Raw genomic sequence first — 23,321 nt, 5'->3', positions numbered from 1 at the left:
ACATTGCATCACGTCAAAATGATGGAATGTAATGCCCTTCGTCCAAGGGGCACCCGAAGGGTCTTACATTTCATCACGTCAAAATGATGGAATGTAATGCCCTTCGTCCAAGGGTAACGGAAGGGTCTTACATTTCATCACGTCAAAATGATGGAATGTAATGCCCTTCGTCCAAGGGTATTCGAAGGGTTTTACATTTCATCACGTCAAAATGATGGAATGTAATGCCCTTCGTCCAAGGGAACTCGAAGGGTATTACATTTCATCACGTCAAAATGATGGAATGTAATGCCCTTCGTCCAAGGGCACTCGAAGGGTCTTACATTTCATCACGTCAAAATGATAGAATGTAATGCTTTTCGTCCAGGGGCACTCGAAGGGTCTTACATTTCATCACGACAAAATGATGGAATGTAATGCCCTTCGTCCAAGGGCACTCGAAGGGTATGGCATTTCATCACGTCAAAATGATGGAATGTAATGCCCTTCGTCCAAGGGCACTCGAATGGTATTACATTGCATCACGTCAAAATGATGGAATGTAATGCCCTTCGTCATGGGGGCATCCGAAGGGTCTTACATTTCATCACGTCAAAATGATGGAATGTAATGCCCTTCGTCCAAGGGCACTCGAAGGGTCTTACATTTCATCACGTCAAAATGATGGAATGTAATGCCGTTCGTCCAAGGGGAGTCGAAGGGTATTAAATTTCATCACGTCAAAATGATGGAATGTAATGCCCGTCGTCCAAGGGCACTCGAAGGGTATTATATTTCATCACGTCAAAATGATGGAATGTAATGCCCTTCGTCCAACGGCACTCGAAGGGTCTTCCATTTCATCACGTCAAAATGATGGAATGTAATGCCCTTCGTCCAAGGGCACTCGAAGGGTCTTACATATCATCACGTCAATATGATGAAATGTTATGCACTTCGTCCAAGGGCACTCGATGAGTCTTACATTTCATCACGTCAAAATGATGGAATGTAATGCCCTTCGTCCAAGGGCACTCGAAGGGTCTTACATTTCATCACGTCAAAATGATGGAATGTAATGCCTTTCGTCCAAGGGTATTCGAAGGGTTTTATATTTCATCACGTCAAAATGATGGAATGTAATGCCCTTCGTCCAAGGGCACTCGAAGGGTATTACATTTCATCACGTCAAAATGATGGAATGTAATGCCCTTCGTCCAAGGGCACTCGAAGGGTATTACATTTCATCACGTCAAAATGATGGAATGTAATGCCCTTCGTCCAAGGGCACTCGAAGGGTATTACATTGCATCACGTCAAAATGATGGGATGTAATGCCCTTCGTCCAGGGGGCACCCGAAGGGTCTTACATTTCATCACGTCAAAATGATGGAATGTAATGCCCTTCGTCCAAGGGCACTCGAAGGGTCTTACATTTCATCACGTCAAAATGATGGAATGTAATGCCCTTCGTCCAAGGGTATTCGAAGGGTTTTACATTTCATCACGTCAAAATGATGGAATGTAATGCCCTTCGTCCAAGGGCACTCGAAGGGTATTACATTTCATCACGTCAAAATGATGGAATGTAATGCCCTTCGTCCAAGGGCACTCGAAGGGTCTTACATTTCATCACGTCAAAATGATGGAATGAAATGCACTTCGTCCAGGGGCACTCGAGGGGTATTACATTTCATCACGTCAAAATGATGGAATGTAATGCCCTTCGTCATGGGGGCATCCGAAGGGTCTTACATTTCATCACGTCAAAATGATGGAATGTAATGCCCTGCGTCCAAAGGCACTCGAAGGGTCTTACATTTCATCACGTCAAAATGATGGAATGTAATGCCCTTCGTCCAAGGGTATTGGAAGGGTTTTACATTTCACCACGTCAAAATGATGGAATGTAATGCCCTTCGTCCAAGGAACACGAAGGGTATTACATTTCATCACGTCAAAATGATGGAATGTAATGCCCTTCGTCCAAGGGGACTCGAAGGGTCTTCCATTTCATCACGTCAAAATGATGGCATGGAAGGCCCTTCGTCCATGGGCACTAGAAGGGTCTTACATTTCATCACGTCAAAATGATGGAATGTAATGCCCTTCGTCCAAGGGCACTCGAAGGGTATTACATTTCATCACGTCAAAATGATGGAATGTAATGCCCTTCGTCCATGGGCTCTCGAAGGGTCTGACATTGCATCACGTCAAAATGATGGAATGTAATGCCCTTCGTCATGGAGGCATCCGAAGGGTCTTACATTTCATCACGTAAAAATGATGGAATGTAATGCCCTTCGTTCAAGGGCACTCGAAGGGTCTTACATTTCATCACGTCAAAATGATGGAATGTAATGCCCTTCGTCCAAGGGTATTCGAAGGGTTTTACATTTCACCACGTCAAAATGATGGAATGTAATGCCCTTCGTCCAAGGGCACTCGAAGGGTATTACATTTCATCACGTCAAAATGATGGAATGTAATGCCCTTCGTCCAAGGGCACTCGAAGGGTATTACATTTCATCACGTCAAAATGATGGAATGTAATGCCCTTCGTCCAAGGGCACTCGAAGGGTCTTACCTTTCATTACGTCAAAGGGATGGAATAGAATGCCCTTCGACCAAGGGCACTCGATGGATCTTACATTTCATCACGTCAAAATGATGGAATGTAATGCCCTTCGTCCAAGGGCACTCGAAGGGTCTTACATTTCATCACGTCAAAATGATGGAATGTAATGCCCTTCGTCCAAGGGCACTCGAAGGGTATTACATTTCATCACGTCAAAATGATGGAATGTAATGCCCGTCGTCCAAGGGCACACGAAGGGTCTTACATTTCATCACGTCAAAATGATGGAATGTAATGCCCTTCGTCCAAGGGCACCCGAAGGGTCTTACATTTCATCACGTCAAAATGATGGAATGTAATGCCCTTCGTCCAAGGGCACTCGAAGGGTCTTACATTTCATCACGTCAAAATGATGGAATGTAATGCCCTTCGACGAAGGGTATTCGAAGGGTCTTACATTTCATCACGTCAAAATGATGAAATGTAATGCCCTTCGTCCAAGGGCACTCGAAGGGTATTACATTTCATCAAGTCAAAATTATGGAATGTAATGCCCTACGTCCACGGGCACTCGAAGGGTATTACATTTCATCACGTCAAAATGATGGAATGTAATGCCCTTCATCCAAAGGTATTCGAAGGGTCTTACATTCCATCACGTCAAAATGATGGAATATAATGCCATTCGTCCAAGGGTATTCGAAGGGTTTTACATTTCATCACGTCAAAATGATGGAATGTAATGCCCTTCATCCAATGGCACTAGCAGCGTATTACATTTCATCACGTCAAAATGATGACATGTAATGCCCTTCGTCCAGGGGCACTCGAAGGGTATTACATTTCATCACGTCAAAATGATGTAATGTAATGCCCTTCGTCCATGGGCACTCGAATGGTATTACATTGCATCACTTCAAAATGATGGAATGTAATGCCCTTCGTCAGGGGGGCCTCCAAAGGTAATAACATTTCTTCACGGCAAAATAATGGAATGTAATGCCATTCGTCCATGGGCACTCGAAGGGTCTTACATTTCATCACGTCAAAATGATGGAATGTAATGCCCTTCGTCCAAGGGTATTCGAAAGGTTTTACATTTCACCACGTCAAAATGATGGAATGTAATGCCCTTCGTCCAAGGGCACTCGAAGGGTATTACATTGCATCACGTCAAAATGATGGAATGTAATGCCATTCGTCCAAGGGCACTCGAAGGGTCTTACATTTCATCACGTCCAAATCATGGAATGTAATGCCCTTCGTCCAAGGGCACTCGAAGGGTATTACATTTCATCACGTCAAAATGATGGAATGTAATGCCCTTCGTCCAAGGGCACTCGAAGGGTATTACATTTCATCACGTCAAAATGATGGGATGTAATGCCCTTCGTCCATGGACACTCGAAGGGTATTACATTGCATCACGTCAAAATGATGGAATGGAATGCCCTTCGTCATGGGGGCATCCGAAGGGTCTTACATTTCATCACGTCAAAATGATGGAATGTAATGCCCTTCGTCCAAGGGCACTCGAAGGGTCTTACATTTCATCACGTCAAAATGATGGAATGTAATGCCCTTCGTCCAAGGGAATTCGAAGGGTATTACATTTCAACACGTAAAAATGATGGAATGTAATGCCCTTCGTCCAAGGGCATTCGAAGGGTTTTATGTTTCATCACGTCAAAATGATGGAATGTAATGCCCTTCGTCCAAGGTCACTCGAAGGGTCTTCCATTTCTTCACGTCAAAATGATGGAATGTAATGCCCTTCGTCCAAGGGCACTCGAAGGGTATTACATTTCATTACGTAAAAATGATGAAATGTAATGCTCTTCGTCCAAGGGCACTCGATGAGTCTTACATTTCATCACGTCAAAATGATGGAATGTAATGCCCTTCGTCCAAGGGCACTCGAAGGGTCTTACATTTCATCACGTCAAAATGATGGAATGTAATGCCTTTCGTCCAAGGGTATTCGAAGGGTTTTATATTTCATCACGTCAAAATGATGGAATGTAATGCCCTTCGTCCAAGGGCACTCGAAGGGTATTACATTTCATCACGTCAAAATGATGGAATGTAATGCCCTTCGTCCAAGGGCACTCGAAGGGTATTACATTTCATCACGTCAAAATGATGGAATGTAATGCCCTTCGTCCAAGGGCACTCGAAGGGTATTACATTGCATCACGTCAAAATGATGGGATGTAATGCCCTTCGTCCAGGGGGCACCCGAAGGGTCTTACATTTCATCACGTCAAAATGATGGAATGTAATGCCCTTCGTCCAAGGGCACTCGAAGGGTCTTACATTTCATCACGTCAAAATGATGGAATGTAATGCCCTTCGTCCAAGGGTATTCGAAGGGTTTTTACATTTCACCACGTCAAAATGATGGAATGTAATGCCTTTCGTCCAAGGGCACTCGAAGGGTATTACATTTCATCACGTCAAAATGATGGAATGTAATGCCCTTCGTCCAACGGCACTCGAAGGGTATTACATTTCATCACGTCAAAATGATGGAATGAAATGCCCTTCGTCCATGGGCACTCAAAGGGTATTACATTGCATCACGTCAAAATAATGGAATGTAATGCCCTTCGTCATGGGGGCATCCGAAGGGTCTTACATTTCATCACGTCAAAATGATGGAATGTAATGCCCTGCGTCCAAAGGCACTCGAAGGGTCTTACATTTCATCACGTCAAAATGATGGAATGTAATGCCCTTCGTCAGAGGGTAACGGAAGGGTCTTACATTTCATCTCGACTAAATGTGGGAATGTAATGCCCTTCGTCCAAGGGAACACGAAGGGTATTACATTTCATCACGTCAAAATGATGGAATGTAATGCCCTTCGTCCAAGGGGAATCGAAGGGTCTTCCATTTCATCACGTCAAAATGATGGAATGTAATGCCCTTCGTCATAGGGCACTAGAAGGGTATTACATTTCATCACGTCAAAATGATGGAATGTAATGCCCTTCGTCCAAGGGCACTCGAAGGGTATTACATTTCATCACGTCAAAATGATGGAATGTAATGCCCTTCGTCCATGGGAACTCGTAGGGTATTACATTGCATCACGTCAAAATGATGGAATGTAATGCCCTTCGTCATGGAGGCATCCGAAGGGTCTTACATTTCATCACGTAAAAATGATGGAATGTAATGCCCTTCGTTCAAGGGCACTCGAAGGGTCTTGCATTTCATCACGTCAAAATGATGGAATGTAATGCCCTTCGTCCAAGGGTATTCGAAGGGTCTTACATTTCATCACGTCAAAATGATGGAATGTAATGCCCTTCGTCCAAGGGCACTCGGAGGGTCTTACATTTCATCACGTCAAAATTATGGAATGTAATGCCCTTCGTCCAACGGCACTCGAAGGGTCTTCCATTTCATCACGTCAAAATGATGGAATGTAATGCCCTTCGTCCAAGGGCAGTCGATGGGTATTACATTTCATTACGTCAAAAGGATGGAATGTAATGCCCTTCGTCCAAGTGCACTCGTTGGTTCTTACATTTCATCACGTCAAAATGATGGAATGTAATGCCCTTCGTCCAAGGGCACTCGAAGGGTCTTACATTTCATCACGTCAAAATGATGGAATGTAATGCCCTTCGTCCAAGGGCACTCGAAGGGTATTACATTTCATCACGTCAAAATGATGGAATGTAATGCCGTTCTACCAAGGGCAGACGAAGGGAATTAAATTGCATCACGACAAAATGAGGTCATGAAATGCACTTCGTCCAGAAGGCACCCGAAGGTCTTACATTTCATCACGTCAAAATGATGGAATGTAATGCCCTTCGTCCAAGGGCACTCGAAGGGTCTTACATTTCATCACGTCAAAATGATGGAATGTAATGCCCTTCGTCCAAGGGTATTCGAAGGGTTTTACATTTCATCACGTCAAAATGATGGAATGTAATGCCCTTCGTCCCAGGGGAGTCGAAGGGTATTACATTTCATCACGTCAAAATGATGGAATGTAATGCCCTTCGTCCAAGGGCACTCGAAGGGTATTACATTTCATCAAGTCAAAATGATGGAATTTAATGCCCTTCGTTCAAGGGTATTCGAAGGGTCTTACATTTCATCACGTCAAAATGATGGAATATAATGCCCTTCGTCCAAGGGTATTCGAAGGGTTTTACATTTCATCACGTCAAAATAATGGACTGTAATGCCCTTCATCCAATGGCACTAGCAGCGTATTACATTTCATCACGTCAAAATGATGACATGTAATGCCCTTCGTCGAAGGGCACTCGAAAGGTCTTACATTTCATCACGTCAAAATGATGGAATGTAATGCCCTTCGTCCATGGGCACTCGAAGGGTATTACATTTCATCAAGGCAAAATGATGTAATGTAATGCCCTTCGTCCCAGGGGCATCCGAAGGGTCTTACATTTCATCACGTCAAAATGAGGGAATGTAATGCCCTTCGTCCAAGGGTAACGGAAGGGTCTTACATTTCATCACGTCAAAATGATGGAATGTAATGCCCTTCGTCCAAGGGTATTCGAAAGGTTTTACATTTCACCACGTCAAAATGATGGAATGTGATGCCCTTCGTCCAAGGGAACTCGAAGGGTATTACATTTCATCACGTCAAAATGATGGAATGTAATGCCCTTCGTCCAAGGGCACTCGAAGGGTCTTACATTTCATCACGTCTAAATCATGGAATGCAATGCCCTTCGTCCAAGGGCACTAGAAGGGTATTACATTTCATCACGTCAAAATGATGAAATGTAATGCCCTTCGTCCAAGGGCACTCGAAGGGTATTACATTTCATCACGTCAAAAATGATGGGATGTAATGCCCTTCGTCCATGGACACTCGAAGGGTATTACATTGCATCACGTCAAAATGATGGAATGTAATGCCCTTCGTCATGGGGGCATCCGAAGGGCCTTACATTTCATCACGTCAAAATGAGGGAATTTAATGCCCTTCGTCCAAGGGCACTCGAAGGGTCTTACATTTCATCACGTCAAAATGATGGAATGTAATGCCCTTCGTCCAAGGGTATTCGAAGGGTTTTACATTTCACCACGTCAAAATGATGGAATGTAATGCCCTTCGTCCAAGGGCACTCGAAGGGTATTATATTTCATCACGTCAAAATGATGGAATGTAATGCCCTTCGTCCAAGGGTACTCGAAGGGTCTTCCATTTCATCACGTCAAAATGATGGAATGTAATGCCCTTCGTCCAAGGGCACTCGAAGGGTATTACATTTCATTACGTAAAAATGATGAAATGTAATGCTCTTCGTCCAAGGGCACTCGATGAGTCTTACATTTCATCACGTCAAAATGATGGAATGTAATGCCCTTCGTCCAAGGGCACTCGAAGGGTCTTACATTTCATCACGTCAAAATAATGGAATGTAATGCCTTTCGTCCAAGGGTATTCGAAGGGTTTTACATTTCATCACGAAAAATGATGGAATGTAATGCCCTTCGTCCAAGGGTATTCGAAGGGTTTTACATTTCATCACGTCAAAATAATGGAATGTAATGCTCTTCGTCCAAGGGCAATCGAAGGGGATTACATTTCATCACGTCAAAATGATGGAATGTAATGCCCTTCGTCCAAGGGCACTCGAAGTGTATTACATTTCATCACGTCAAAATGATGGAATGTAATGCCCTTCGTCCAAGGGGCACCCGAAGGGTCTTACATTTCATCACGTCAAAATGATGGAATGTAATGCCCTTCGTCCAAGGGTAACGGAAGGGTCTTACATTTCATCACGTCAAAATGATGGAATGTAATGCCCTTCGTCCAAGGGTATTCGAAGGGTTTTACATTTCATCACGTCAAAATGATGGAATGTAATACCCCTCGTCCAAGGGCACTCGAAGGGTCTTACATTTCATCACGTCAAAATGATGGAATGTAATGCCCTTCGTCCAAGGGCACTCGAAGGGTCTTACATTGCATCACGTCAAAATGATGGAATGCAATGCCCTTCGTCCAGGGGGCACCCGAAGGTTCTTACATTTCATCACGTCAAAATGATGGAATGTAATGCCCTTCGTCCAAGGGCACTCGAAGGGTATTACATTTCATCACGTCAAAATGATGGGATGTAATGCTTTTCGTCCAAGGGCACTCGAAGGGTCTTACATTTCATCACGTCAAAATGATGGAATGTAATGCCCTTCGTCCAAGGGCACTCGAAGGGTATTACATTTCATCACGTCAAAATGATGGAATGTAATGCCCTTCGTCCAAGGGCACTCGAAGGGTCTTACATTTCATCACGTCAAAATGATGGAATGTAATGCACTTCGTCCAAGGGCACTCGAAGGGTCTTACATTTCATCACGTCAAAATGATGGAATGTAATGCCCTTCGTCCAAGGGCACTCGAAGGGTATTATCTTTCATCAGGTCAAAATGATGGAATGCAATGCCCTTCGTCCAAGGGCACCCGAAGGGTCTTACATTTCATCACGTCAAAATGATGGAATGTAATTCCCTTCGTCCAAGGGCACTCGAAGGGTCTTACATTGCACCACGTCAAAATGATGGAATGTAATGCCCTTCGTCTAGGGGACACCCGAAGGGTCTTACATTTCATCACGTCAAAATGATAGAATGTAATGCCTTTCGTCCAAGGGCACTCGAAGGGGCTTACATTTCATCACGTCAAAATGATGGAATGTAATGCCCTTCGTCCAAGGCCACTCGAAGGGTCTTACATTTTATCACGTCAAAATGATGGAATGTAATGCCCTTCGTCCAAGGGCACTCGAAGGGTATTACATTTCATCACGTCAAAATGATGGAATGTAATGCCCTTCTTCCAAGGGCACCCGAAGGGTCTTACATATCATCACGTCAAAATGATGATAGTAATGCCCTTCGTCCAAGGGCACTCGAAGGGTATTACATTGCATCACGTCAAAATGATGGAATGTAATGCCCTTCGTCCAAGGGCACTCGAAGGGTATTACATTTCATCACGTCAAAATGATGGAATGTAATGGCCTTTGTCCAAGGGCACACGAAGGGTATTACATTTCATCACGTCAAAATGATGGAATGTAGTGCCCTTCGTCTAAGGGCTCTCGAAGGGTTTTACATTTCATCACGTCAAAATGATGGAATGTAATGCCTTTCGTCCAAGGGCACTCGAAGGGTCTTACATTTTATCACGTCAAAATGATGGAATGTAATGCCCTTCGTCCAAGGGAATTCGAAGGGGATAACAAGTCATTACGGCAAAGTGATGGAATGTAATGCCCTTCGTCCAAGAGCAATCGAAGGGTATTACATTTCATCACGTCAAAATGATGGAATGTAATGCCCTTTGTCCAGGGGCACTCGAAGGGTTTTACATTTCATCACGTCAAAATGATGGAATGTAATGCCCTTCGTCCAAGGACACTCGGAGGGTCTTACATTTCATCACGTCAAAATGATGGATTGTAATGCCCCTCGTCCAAGGGTATCCGAAGGGTCTTACATTCCATCACGTCAAAATGATGGAATGTAATGCCCTTCGTCCAAGGGCACTCGAAGGGCCTTACATTTAATCACGTCAAAATGATGAAATGTAATGCCCTTCGTCCAAAGGCACTCGAAGGGTCTTACATTTCATCACGTCAAAATGATGGATTGTAATGCCCTTCGTCCAAGGGCACTCGAAGGGTCGTCCAGTTCATCACGTCAAAATGATGTAATGTAATGCCCTTCGTCCAAAGGCACTCGAAGGGTCTTACATTTCATCACGTCAAAATGATGGAATGTAATGCCCTTCGTCCAAGGGCACTCGAAGGGTCTTACATTTCATCACGTCAAAATGATGGAATGTAATGCCCTTCGTCCAAGAGCACTCGAAGGGTCTTACATTTCATCACGTCAAAATGATGGAATGTAATGCCCTTCGTCCAAAGGCACTCGAAGGGTCTTACATTTCATCACGTCAAAATTATGGAATGTAATGCCCTTCGTCCAGGAGCACTCGAAGGGTCTTACATTTCATCACGTCAAAATGATGTAATGTAATGCCCTTCGTCCAATGGCACTCGAAGGGTCTTACATTTCATCACGTCAAAATGATGGAATGTAATGCCCTTCGTCCAAGGGCACTCGAAGGGTCTTACATTGCATCACGTCAAAATGATGGAATGTAATGCCCTTCGTCCAGGGGGCACACGAAGGCTCTTACATTTCATCACGTCAAAATGATGGAATGTAATGCCCTTCGTCCAAGGGCACTCGAAGGGTCTTACATTTCATCACGTCAAAATGATGGAATGTAATGACCTTCGTCAAAGGTAATTCGAAGGGTTTTACATTTCATCACGTCAAAATGAAGGAATGTAATGCCCTTCGTCCAAGGGCACTCGAAGGGTATTACATTTCATCACGTCAAAATGATGGAATGTAATGCCCTTCGTACAAGGGAAATCGAAGGGTATTACATTTCATCACGGCAAAATGATGGAATGTAATGCCCTTCGTCCAAGGGGCACCCGAAGGGTTTCTCATTTCATCACGTCAAAATGATGGAATGTAATGCCCTTCGTCCAAGGGTATTCGAAGGGTTTTACATTTCATCACGTCAAAATGATGGAATGTAATGCTCTTCGTCCAAGGGCAATCGAAGGGGATTACATTTCATCACGTCAAAATGATGGAATGTAATGCCCTTCGTCCAAGGGCACTCGAAGGGTCTTACATATCATCACGTCAAAATGATGGAATGTAATGCCCTTCGTCCAAGGGCACTCGAAGGGTCTTACATTTCATCACGTCAAAATGATGGAATGTAATGCCTTTCGTCCAAGGGTATTCGAAGGGTTTTACATTTCATCACGTCAAAATGATGGAATGTAATGCCCTTCGTCCAAGGGAATTCGAAGGGTCTTACATTTCATCACGTCAAAATGATGGAATGTAATGCTCTTCGTCCAAGGGCACTCGAAGGGTCTTACATTTCATCACGTCAAAATGATGGAATGTAATGCCCTTCGTCCAGGGGCACTCGAAGGGTATTCCATTTCATCACGTCAAAATGATGGAATGTAATGCCCTTCGTCCAAGGGCATTCGAAGGGTCTTACATTTCATCACGTCAAAATGATGGAATGTAATGCCCTTCGTCCAAGGGCACTCGAAGGCTATTACATTGCATCACGTCAAAATGATGGAATGTAATGCCCTTCGTCCAGGGGGCACCCGAAGGGTCATTTCATCACGTCAAAATGATGGAATGTAATGCCCTTCGTCCAAGGGCACTCGAAGGGTATTACATTTCATCACGTCAAAATGATGGAATGTAATGCCCTTCGTCCAAGGGTATTCGAAGGGTTTTACATTTCATCACGTCAAAATGATGAAATGTAATGTCCTTCGTCCAATGTCACTCAAAGGGTATTACATTTCATCACGTCAAAATGATGGAATGTAATGCCCTTCGTCCAGGGGGAACCCTAAGGGACTTACATTACAACACGTCAAAATTTTGGAATGTAATGCCCTTCGTCCAAAAGCACTCGAATGGTCTTACATTTCATCACGTCAAAATGATGGAATGTAATGCCCTTCGTCCAAGGGCACTCGAAGGGTCTTACATTTCATCACGTCAAAATGATGGAATGTAATGCCCTTCGTCCAAGGGCACTCGAAGGGTATTACATTTCATCACGTCAAAATGATGGAATGTAATGCCCTTCGTCCAAGGGCACTCGAAGGCTATTACATTTCATGACGTCAAAATGATGGAATGTAATTCCCTTCGTCCAAGGGCACCCGAAGGGTCTTACATATCATCACGTCAAAATGATGATTGTATTGCCCTTCGTCCAAGGGCACTCGAAGGGTATTACATTGCATCACGTCAAAATGATGGAATGTAATGCCCTTCGTCCAAGGGCACTCGAAGGGTATTTCATTTCATCACGTCAAAATGATGGAATGTAATGGCCTTTGTCCAAAGGGCACTCGAAGGGTATTACATTTCATCACGTCAAAATGATGAAATGTAGTGCCCTTCGTCTAAGGGCATTCGAAGGGTTTTACATTTCATCACGTCAAATTGATGGAATGTAATGCCTTTCGTCCAAGGGCACTCGAAGGGTATTACATTTTATCACGTCAAAATGCTGGTATGTAATGCCCTTCGTCCAAGGGCACTCGAAGGGTCTTACATTTCATCACGTCAAAATGATGGAATGTAATGCCCTTCGTCCAAGAGAACTCGAAGGGTATTACATTTCATAACGTCAAAATGATGGAAGGTAATGCCCTTCGTCCAGGGGCACTCGAAGGGTCTTACATTTCATCACGTCAAAATGATGGAATGTAATGCCCTTCGTCCAAGGGCACTCGAAGGGTCTTACATTACGTCACGTCAAAATGATGGAATGTAATGCCCTTCGTCCAAGGGCACTCGAAGGGTCTTACATTGCATCACATCAAAATGATGGAATGTAATGCCCTTCGTCCAGGGGGCACCCGAAGGGTCTTACATTTCATCACGTCAAAATGATGGAATGTAATGCCCTTTGTCCAGGGGCACACGGAGGGTCTTACATTTCATCACGTCAAAATGATGGAATGTAATGCCCTTCGTCCAAGGGCACTCAAAGGGTATTACATTGCATCACGTCAAAATGATATAATGTAATGCCCTTCGTTCAAGGGTATTCGAAGGGTATTACATATCATCACGTCAAAATGATGGAATGTAATGCCTTTCGTCCAAGGGTAACGGAAGGGTCTTACATTTCATCACGTCAAAATGATGGAATGTAATGCCCTTCGTCCAAGGGTATTCGAAGGGTTTTACATTTCATCACGTCAAAATGATGGAATGTAATGCCCTTCGTCCAAGGGCACTCGAAGGGTCTTACATTTCATCACGTCAAAATGATGGAATGTAATGCCCTTCGTCCAAGGGCACTCGAAGGGTCTTACATTTCATCACGTCAAAATGATGGAATGTAATGCCCTTCGTCCAAGGGCACCCGAAGGGTCTTACATTTCATCACGTCAAAATGATGGAATGTAATGCCCTTCGTCCAAGGGCACTCGAAGGGTATTACATTGCATCACGTCAAAATGATGGAATGTAATGCCCTTCGTCCAAGGGTATTCGAAGGGTTTTACATTTCATCACGTCAAAATGATGGAATGTAATGCCCTTCGTCCAAGGGCACTCGAAGGGTCTTACATTTCATCACGTCAAAATGATGGAATGTAATGCCCTTCGTCCAGGGGCACTCGAAGGGTATTACATTTCATCACGTCAAAATGATGGAATGTAATGCCCTTCGTCCGAGGGCACCCGGAGGGTCTTACATTTCATCACGTCAAAATGATGGAATGTAATGACCTTCGTCCAAGGGCACTCGAAGGCTATTACATTGCATCACGTCAAAATGATGGAATGTAATGCCCTTCGTCCAGGTGGCAACCGAAGGGTCTTACATTTCATCACGTCAAAATGATGGAATGTAATGCCCTTCGTCCAAGGGCACTCGAAGGGTCTTACATTTCATCACGTCAAAATGATGGAATGTAATGCCCTTCGTCCAAGGGTATTCGAAGGGTTTTACATTTCATCACGTCAAAATGAAGGAATGTAATGCCCTTCGTCCAAGGACACTCGAAGGGTATTACATTTCATCACGTCAAAATGATGGAATGTAATGCCCTTCGTCCAGGGGGCACCCGAAGGGTCTTACATTACATCACGTCAAAATGATGCAATGTAATGCCCTTCGTCCAAAAGCACTCGAAGGGTCTTACATATCATCACGTCAAAATGATGGAATGTAATGCCCTTCGTCCAAGGGCACTCGAAGGGTCTTACATTTTATCACGTCAAAATGATGGAATGTAATGCCCTTCGTCCAAGGGCACTCGAAGGGTATTACATAGCATCAAGTCAAAATGTTGGTATGTAATGCACTTCGTCCAAGGGCACTCGAAGGGTATTACATTTCATCACGTCAAAATGATGGAATGTAATTCCCTTCGTCCATGGGCACGCGAAGGGTCTTACATATCATCACGTCAAAATGATGATTGTAATGCCCTTCGTCCAAGGGCACTCGAAGGGTATTACATTGCATCACGTCAAAATGATGGAATGTAATGCCCTTCGTCCAAGGGCACTCGGAGGGTCATACTTTTCATCACGTCAAAATGATGGAATGTAATGCGCTTCGTCCAAGAGCAATCGAAGGGTATTACATTTCTTCAAGTCAAAATGATGGAATGTAATGCCCTTTGTCCAGGGGCACTCAAAGGGTCTTATATTTCATCACGTCAAAATGATGGAATGTAATGCCCTTCGTCCAATGGCACCCGAAGGGTTTTACATTTCATCACGTCATAATGTTGGAATGTAATGCCCTTCGTCCAAGGGCACTCGAAGGGTATTACATTGCATCACGTCAAAATGATGGAATGTAATGTCCTTCGTCCAGGGGGCACTCGAAGGGTCTTACATTTCATCACGTCAAAATGATGGAATGTAATGCCCTTCGTCCAAGGGTACTCGAAGGGACTTACATTTCATCACGTCAAAATGATGGAATGTAATGCCCTTCGTCCAAGGGCACTCGAAGGGTCTTACATTTCATCACGTCAAAATGATGGAATGTAATGCCCTTCGTTCAAGGGTATTCGAAGGGTATTACATTTCATCACGTCAAAATGATGGAATGTAATGCCCTTCGTCCAAGGGCACTCGAAGGGTCTTACATTTCATCACGTCAAAATGATGGAATGTAATGCCCTTCGTCCAAGGGTATTCGAAGGGTTTTACATTGCATGACGTCAAAATGATGGAAATTAATGCCCTTCGTCCAAGGGCACTCGAAGGGTCTTACATTTCATCACGTCAAAATAATGGAATGTAATGCTCTTCGTCCAAGGGCACTCGAAGGGTATTACATTTCATCACGTCAAAATGATGGAATGTAATGCCCTTCGTCCAAGGGCACTCGAAGGGTATTACATTTCATCACGTCAAAATGATGGAATGTAATGCCCTTCGTCCAAGGGCACTCGAAGGGTATTACCTTTCATTACGTCAAAGGGATGGAATATAATGCCCTTCGTCCAAGGGCACTCGAAGGGTCTTAGATTTGACCACGTCAAAATGATGGAATGTAATGCCCTTCGTCCAAGGGAACTCGAAGGGTATTACATTTCATCACGTCAAAATGATGGAATGTAATGCCTTTCGTCCAAGGGCACTCGAAGGGTCTTACATTTCATCACGTCGAAATGATGGAATGTAATGCCCTTCGTCCAAGGGCACTCAAAGGGTCTTACCTTTCATCACGTCAAAGGGATGGAATGTAATGCCCTTCGTCCAAAGGCACTCGAAGGGTCTTACATTTCATCACCTCAAAAGAATGGAATGTCATGCCCTTCGTCCAAGGTCACCCGAAGGGTCTTCCATTTCATCACGTCAAAAAGATGGAATGTATTGCCCTTCGTCCAAGGGCACTCGAAGGGTCTTACATTTCATCACGTCAAAATGATGGAATGTAATGCCCTTCGTCCAAGTGTATTCGTAGGGTTTTACATTTCATCACGTCAAAATGATGGAATGTAATGCCCTTCTTCCAAGGGCACTCGAAGGGTCTTACATTTATTCACGTCAAAAGGATGTAATGTAATGCCTTTCGTCCAAGGGCACTCGAAGGGTATTACATTTCATCACGTCAAAATTATGGAATGTAATGCCCTTCGTTCAAGGGTATTTGAAGGGTATTACATTTCATCACGTCAAAATGATGGAATGTAATGCCCTTCGTCCAAGGGCACTCGAAGGGTATTACATTTCATCACGTCAAAATGATGGAATGTAATGCCCTTCGTCCAAGGGCACTCGAAGGGTCTTACATTTCATCACGTCAAAATGATGGAATGTAATGCCCTTCGTCCAAGGGCACTCGAAGGGTATTACATTTCATCACGTCAAAATGATGGAACGTAATGCCCTTCGTCCAAGGACACTCGAAGGGTATTACATTGCATCATGTCAAAATGATGGGATGTAATGCCCTTCGTCCAGGGGGCACTCGAAGGGTATTACATTGCATCACGTCAAAATGATGGAATGTAATGCCCTTCGTCCAAGGGCACTCGAAGGGTCTTACATTTCATCACGTCAAAATGATGGAATGTAATGCCCTTCGTCCAAGGGCACTCGAAGGGTCTTACATTTCATCACGTCAAAATGATGGAATGTAATGCCCTTCATCCAAAGGTATTCGAAGGGTTTTACATTTCATCACGTCAAAATGATGGAATGTAATGCCCTTCGTCCAAGGGCAATCGAAAGGTCTTACATTTCATCACGTCAAAATGATGGAATGTACTGCCCTTCGTCCAAGGGCACTCGAAGGGTTTTACATTTCATGACGTCAAAATGATGGAAATTAATGCCCTTCGTCCAAGGGCACTCGAAGGGTCTTACATTTCATCACATTAAAATGATGGAATGTATTGCCCTTCGTCCAAGGGCACTCGAAGGGTATTACATTTCATCACGTCAAAGGGATGGAATGTAATGCCCTTCGTCCAAGGGCACTCGAAGGGTATTACATATCATCACGTTTAAAATTATGTATTTTAATGCCCTTCGTCCACGGGTACTGTATGGGTATTACATTTCATCACGTCAAAATGATGGAATGTAATGCCCTTCGTCCAGGGGCACTCGAAAGGTCTTACATTTCATCACGTCAAAATGATGGAATGTAATGCACTTCGTCCAAGGGCTCTCGAAGGGTCTTACATTTCATCACGTCAAAATGATGGAATGTAATGCCCTTCGTCCAAGGGCACTCGAAGGGTCTTACATTTCATCACGTCAAAATGATGGAATGTAATGCCCTTCGTCCAAGGGCACTCGAAGGGTATTACCTTTCATTACGTCAAAGGGATGGAATATAATGCCCTTCGTCCAAGGGCACTCGAAGGGTCTTAGATTTGACCACGTCAAAATGATGGAATGTAATGCCCTTCGTCCAAGGTCACCCGAAGGGTCTTCCATTTCATCACGTCAAAAAGATGGAATGTATTGCCCTTCGTCCAAGGGCACTCGAAGGGTCTTACATTTCATCACGTCAAAATGATGGAATGTAATGCCCTTCGTCCAGGGGCACTCGAAGGGTATTACATTTCATCACGTCAAAATGATGGAATGTAATGCCCTTCGTCCAAGGGCACTCGAAGGGTCTTACATTTCATCACGTCAAAAGGATGGAATTTAATGCCCTTCGTCCAAGGGCACTTGAAGGGTCTTACATTTCATCACGTCAAAATGATGGAATATAATGCCATTCGTCCAAGGGCACTCGAAGGGTATTACTTTTCATCACGTAAAAATGATGGAATGTAATGCCCTTCGTCCAAGGGCACTCGAAGGGTCTTACATTGCATCACGTCAAAATGATGGAATGTAATGCCCTTCGTTCGAGGGCACTCGGAGGGTCTTACTTTTCATCACGTCAAAATGATGGAATGTAATGTCCTTCGTCCAAGGGCACTCGAAGGGTCTTACATTTCATCAGATCAAAATGATGGAATGTAATGCCCTTCGTTTAAGGGTATTCGAAGGGTCTTACATTTCATCACGTCAAAATGATTAAATGTAATGACCTTCATCCAAGGTCACTCGGATGGTATTACATTTCATCACGTCAAAATGATGGAATGTAATGCCCTTCGTCCAGGGGGCATCCGAAGGGTCTTACATTACATCATGTCAAAATGATGCAATGTAATGCCCTTCGTCCAAAAGCACTCGAATGGTCTTACATTTAATCACGTCAAAATGATGGAATGTAATGCCCTTCGTCCAAGGGCACTCGAAGGGTCTTACATTTTATCACGTCAAAATGATGGAATGTAATGCCCTTCGTCAAAGGGAATTCGAAGTGTTTTATATTTCATCACGTCAAAATGATGGAATGTAATGCCCTTCGTCCAAGGGCACTCGAAGGGTATTACATTTCATCACGTCAAAATGTTGGAATGTAAATCCCTTCGTCCAAGGGCACCCGAAGGGTCTTACATATCATCACGTCAAAATGATGATTGTAATGCCCTTCGTCCAAGGGCACTCGAAGGGTATTACATTGCATCACGTCAAAATGATGGAATGTAATGCACTTCGTCCAAGGGAAGTCGAAGGGTATTACATTTCATCACGTCAAAAAGATGGAATGTAATGCCCTTCGTCCAAGAGCAATCGAAGGGTATTACATTTCTTCACGTCAAAATGATGGAATGTAATGCCCTTTGTCCAGGGGCACTCAAAGGGTCTTATATTTCATCACGTCAAAATGATGGAATGTAATGCCCTTCGTCCAATGGCACCCGAAGGGTTTTACATTTCATCACGTCAAAATGTTGGAATGTAATGCCCTTCGTCCAAGGGCACTCGAAGGGTATTACCTTGCATCACGTCAAAATGATGGGATGTAATGCCCTTCGTCCAGGGGCCACCCGAAGGGAGTTACATTTCATCACAACAAAATGATGGAATGTAATGCCCTTCGTCCAATGGTACTCGAAGGGTCTTACATTTTATCTCGTCAAAATGATGGAATGTAATGCCCTTCGTCCAAGGGCACCCGAAGGGTCTTACATTTCATCACGTCAAAATGATGGAATGTAATGCCCTTCGTTCAAGGGTATTCGAAGGGTATTACATTTCATCACGTCAAAATGATGGAATGTAATGCCCTTCGTCCAAGGGCACTCGAAGGGTCTTACATTTCATCACGTCAAAATGATGGAATGTAATGCCCTTCGTCCAAGGGCACTCGAAGGGTCTTACATTTCATCACGTCAAAATGATGGAATGTAATGCCCTTCGTCCAAAGTACACTCGAAGGATCTTACATTTAATCACAGAAAAATGATGGAATGTAATGCCCTTCGTCCAAGGGCACTCGAAGGGTATTACATTTCATCACGTCAAAATGATGGAATGTAATGCCCTTCGTCCAAGGGCACTCGAAGGGTATTACATTTCATCACGTCAAAATGATGGAATGTAATGCCCTTCGTCCAAGGGCACTCGAAGGGTCTTTCATTTCATCACATCAAAATGATGAAATAGAATGTCCTTCGTCCAAGGGCACTCGAAGGGTCTTACATTTCATCCCGTCAAAATGATGGAATGTATTGCCCTTTGTCCAAGGTCACTCGAAGGTTATTACATTTCATCACGTCAAAATGATGGAATGTAATGCCCTTCGTCCAAGGGCACTCGAAGGGTCTTACATTTCATCACGTCAAAATGATGGAATGTAATGCCCTTCGTCCAAGGGCACTCAAAGGGTCTTACCTTTCATCACGTCAAAGGGATGGAATGTAATGCCCTTCGTCCAAAGGCACTCGAAGGGTCTTACATTTCATCACCTCAAAAGAATGGAATGTAATGCCCTTCGTCCAAGGTCACCCGAAGGGTCTTCCATTTCATCACGTCAAAATGATGGAATGTAATGCCCTTCGTCTAAGGGCACTCGAAGGGTCTTACATTTCATCACGTCAAAATGATGGAATGTAATGCCCTTCGTCCAAGGGCACTCGAAGGGTGATACATTTCTTCACGTCAAAATGATGGAATGGAATGCCCTTCGTCCATGGGCACTCGAAGGGTCTTCCATTTCGTCACGTCAAAAGGATGGAATTTAATGCCCTTTGTCCAAGGGTATTCGAAGGGTCTTACTTTTCATCACGTCAAAATGATGGAATTTAATGCCCTTCGTCCAAGGGCACTCAAAGGGTATTACATTTCATCACGTCAAAATGATGGAATGTAATGCCCTTCGTCCAAGGGCACTCGAAAGGTCTTTCATTACATCACGTCAAAATGATGGAATGTAATGCCCTTCGTCCAAGGGCACTCGAAGGGTCTTACATTTCATCACGTCAAAATGATGGGATGTAATGCCCTTAGTCCAAGGCACACGAAGGGTTTTACAAATCATCACGTCAAAATTAAGGAATGAAATGCCCTTCGTCCAAGGGCACTCGAAGGGTCTTACATTGCATCACATCAAAATGATGGAATGTAATGCCCTTCGTCCAGGGGGCACACGAAGGGTCTTACATTTCATCACGTCAAAATGATGGAATGTAATGCCCTTCGTCCAAGGGCACTCGAAGGGTCTTACATTTCATCGCGTCAAAATGATGGATTGTAATGCCCTTCGTCCAAGGGCACTCGAAGGGTCTTACATTTCATCACGTCAAAATGATGGAATGTAATGCACTTCGTTCAAGGGTATTCGAAGGGTATTACATTTCATCACGTCAAAATGATGGAATGTAATGCCCTTCGTCCAAGGGCACTCGAAGGGTCTTACATTTCATCACGTCAAAATGATGGAATGTAATGCCCTTCGTCCAAGGGTATTCGAAGGGTTTTACATTTCATGACGTCAAAATGATGGAAATTAATGCCCTTCGTCCAAGGGCACTCAAAGGGTCTTACATTTCATCACGTCAAAATGATGGAATGTAATGCCCTTCGTCCAAGAGCACTCGAAGGGTATTACATTTCATCACGTCAAAATGATGGAATGTAATGTCCTTCGTCCAAGGGCACTCGAAGTTTATTACATTTCATCACGTTAAAATTATGGAATGTAATGCCCTTCGTCCAAGGGCACTCGAAGGGTATTACATTTCATCACGTCAAAATGATGGAATGTAATGCCCTTCGTCCAAGGGCACTCGAAGGGTCTTACATTTGAACACGTCAAAATGATGGAATGTATTGCCCTTTGTCCAAGGGAACTCGAAGGGTCTTACATTTCATCACGTCAAAATGATGGAATGTAATGCCTTTCGTCCAAGGGCACGCGAAGGGTATTACATTTCATCACGTCAAAATGATGGAATGTAATGCCCTTCGTCCAAGGGCACTCGAAGGGTATTACCTTTCATTACGTCAAAGGGATGGAATATAATGCCCTTCGTCCAAGGGCACTCGAAGGGTCTTAGATTTGACCACGTCAAAATGATGGAATGTAATGCCCTTCGTCCAAGGTCACCCGAAGGGTCTTCCATTTCATCACGTCAAAAAGATGGAATGTATTGCCCTTCGTCCAAGGGCACTCGAAGGGTCTTACATTTCATCACGTCAAAATGATGGAATGTAATGCCCTTCGCCTAAGGGCACTCGAAGGGTATTACATTTCATCACGTCAAAATGATGGAATGTAATGCCCTTCGTCCAAGGGCACTCGAAGGGTCTTACATTTCATCACGTCAAAAGGATGGAATTTAATGCCCTTCGTCCAAGGGCACTCGAAGGGTCTTACATTTCATCACGTCAAAAGGATGGAATTTAATGCCCTTCGTCCAAGGGCACTTGAAGGGTATTACATTTCATCACGTCAAAATGATGGAATGTAATGCCCTTCGTCCAAGGGCACTCGAAGGGTCTTACATTGCATCACGTCAAAATGATGGAATGTAATGCCCTTCGTCCAAGGGCACTCGAAGGGTCTTACATTTCATCACGTCAAAATGATGGAATGTAATGTCCTTCGTCCAAGGGCACTCGAAGGGTCTTACATTTCATCAGATCAAAATGATGGAATGTAATGCCCTTCGTTTAAGGGTATTCGAAGGGTCTTACATTTCATCACGTCAAAATTATGGAATGTAATGCCCTTTGTCCAAGGACACTAGAAGGGTCTTACATTTCATCACGTCAAAATGATGGAATGTAATGCCCTTCGTCCAACGGCACTCGAAGGGTCTTACATTTCATCACGTCAAAATGATGGAATGTAATGCCCTTTGTCCAAGGACACTAGAAGGGTCTTACATTTCATCACGTCAAAATGATGGAATGTAATGCCCTTCGTCCAACGGCACTCGAAGGGTCTTACATTTCATCACGTCAAAATGATGGAATGTAATACCCTTTGTCCAAGGGCATTCGAAGGGTCTTACATTTCATCACGTCAAAATGATGGAATGTAATGCCCTTCGTCCAAGGGCACTCGAAGGGTACTACATTTCATCACGTCAAAAGGATGGAATGTAATGCCCTTCGTCCAAGGGCACTCGAAGGGTCTTACATATCATCACGTTTAAAATTATGGAATGTAATGCCCTTCGTCCAAGGGTACTCGAAGGGTCTTACATTTCATCACGTCAAAAGGATGGAATGTAATGCCCTTCGTCCAAGGGCACTCGAAGGGTATTACATTTCATCACGTCAAAATGATGGAATGTAATGCCCTTCGTCCAAGGGCACCCGAAGGGTCTTACATTTCATCACGTCAAAATGATGGAATGCAATGCCCTTCGTCCAGGGGCACTCGAAAGGTCTTACATTTCATCACGTCAAAATGATGGAATGTAATGCCCTTCGTCCAAGGTTACTCGAAGGGTCTTACATTTCATCACGTCAAAATGATGGAATGTAATGCCCTTCGTCCAAGGGCACTCGAAGGGCATTATAATTTTTCGTAGTTAATACCAGGCCATCGACATTAGTATTGGCAGTGGAGAGATGAACTTACGAACCACTACATAAAACACATAAAATAGATAAATAAGATGAAATAATAGAGATAAATAAGTAAACTAAATAGTAAGTAGATATATAAATATGATAATAGATAAATACATAACAAATAATAAACGATAAATAATAAACAACAAATAATAATAAATAGTAAATTATAAGTAGATATATAACTAAATCAGTAATAGGT

This window comes from Oratosquilla oratoria, chromosome 14 (genome assembly GCF_046742065.1).
Source record: "Oratosquilla oratoria isolate Oo_2021 chromosome 14, ASM4674206v1, whole genome shotgun sequence".
Taxonomy (NCBI): domain Eukaryota; kingdom Metazoa; phylum Arthropoda; class Malacostraca; order Stomatopoda; family Squillidae; genus Oratosquilla; species Oratosquilla oratoria.
This window is presented reverse-complemented; position numbering follows the sequence as displayed.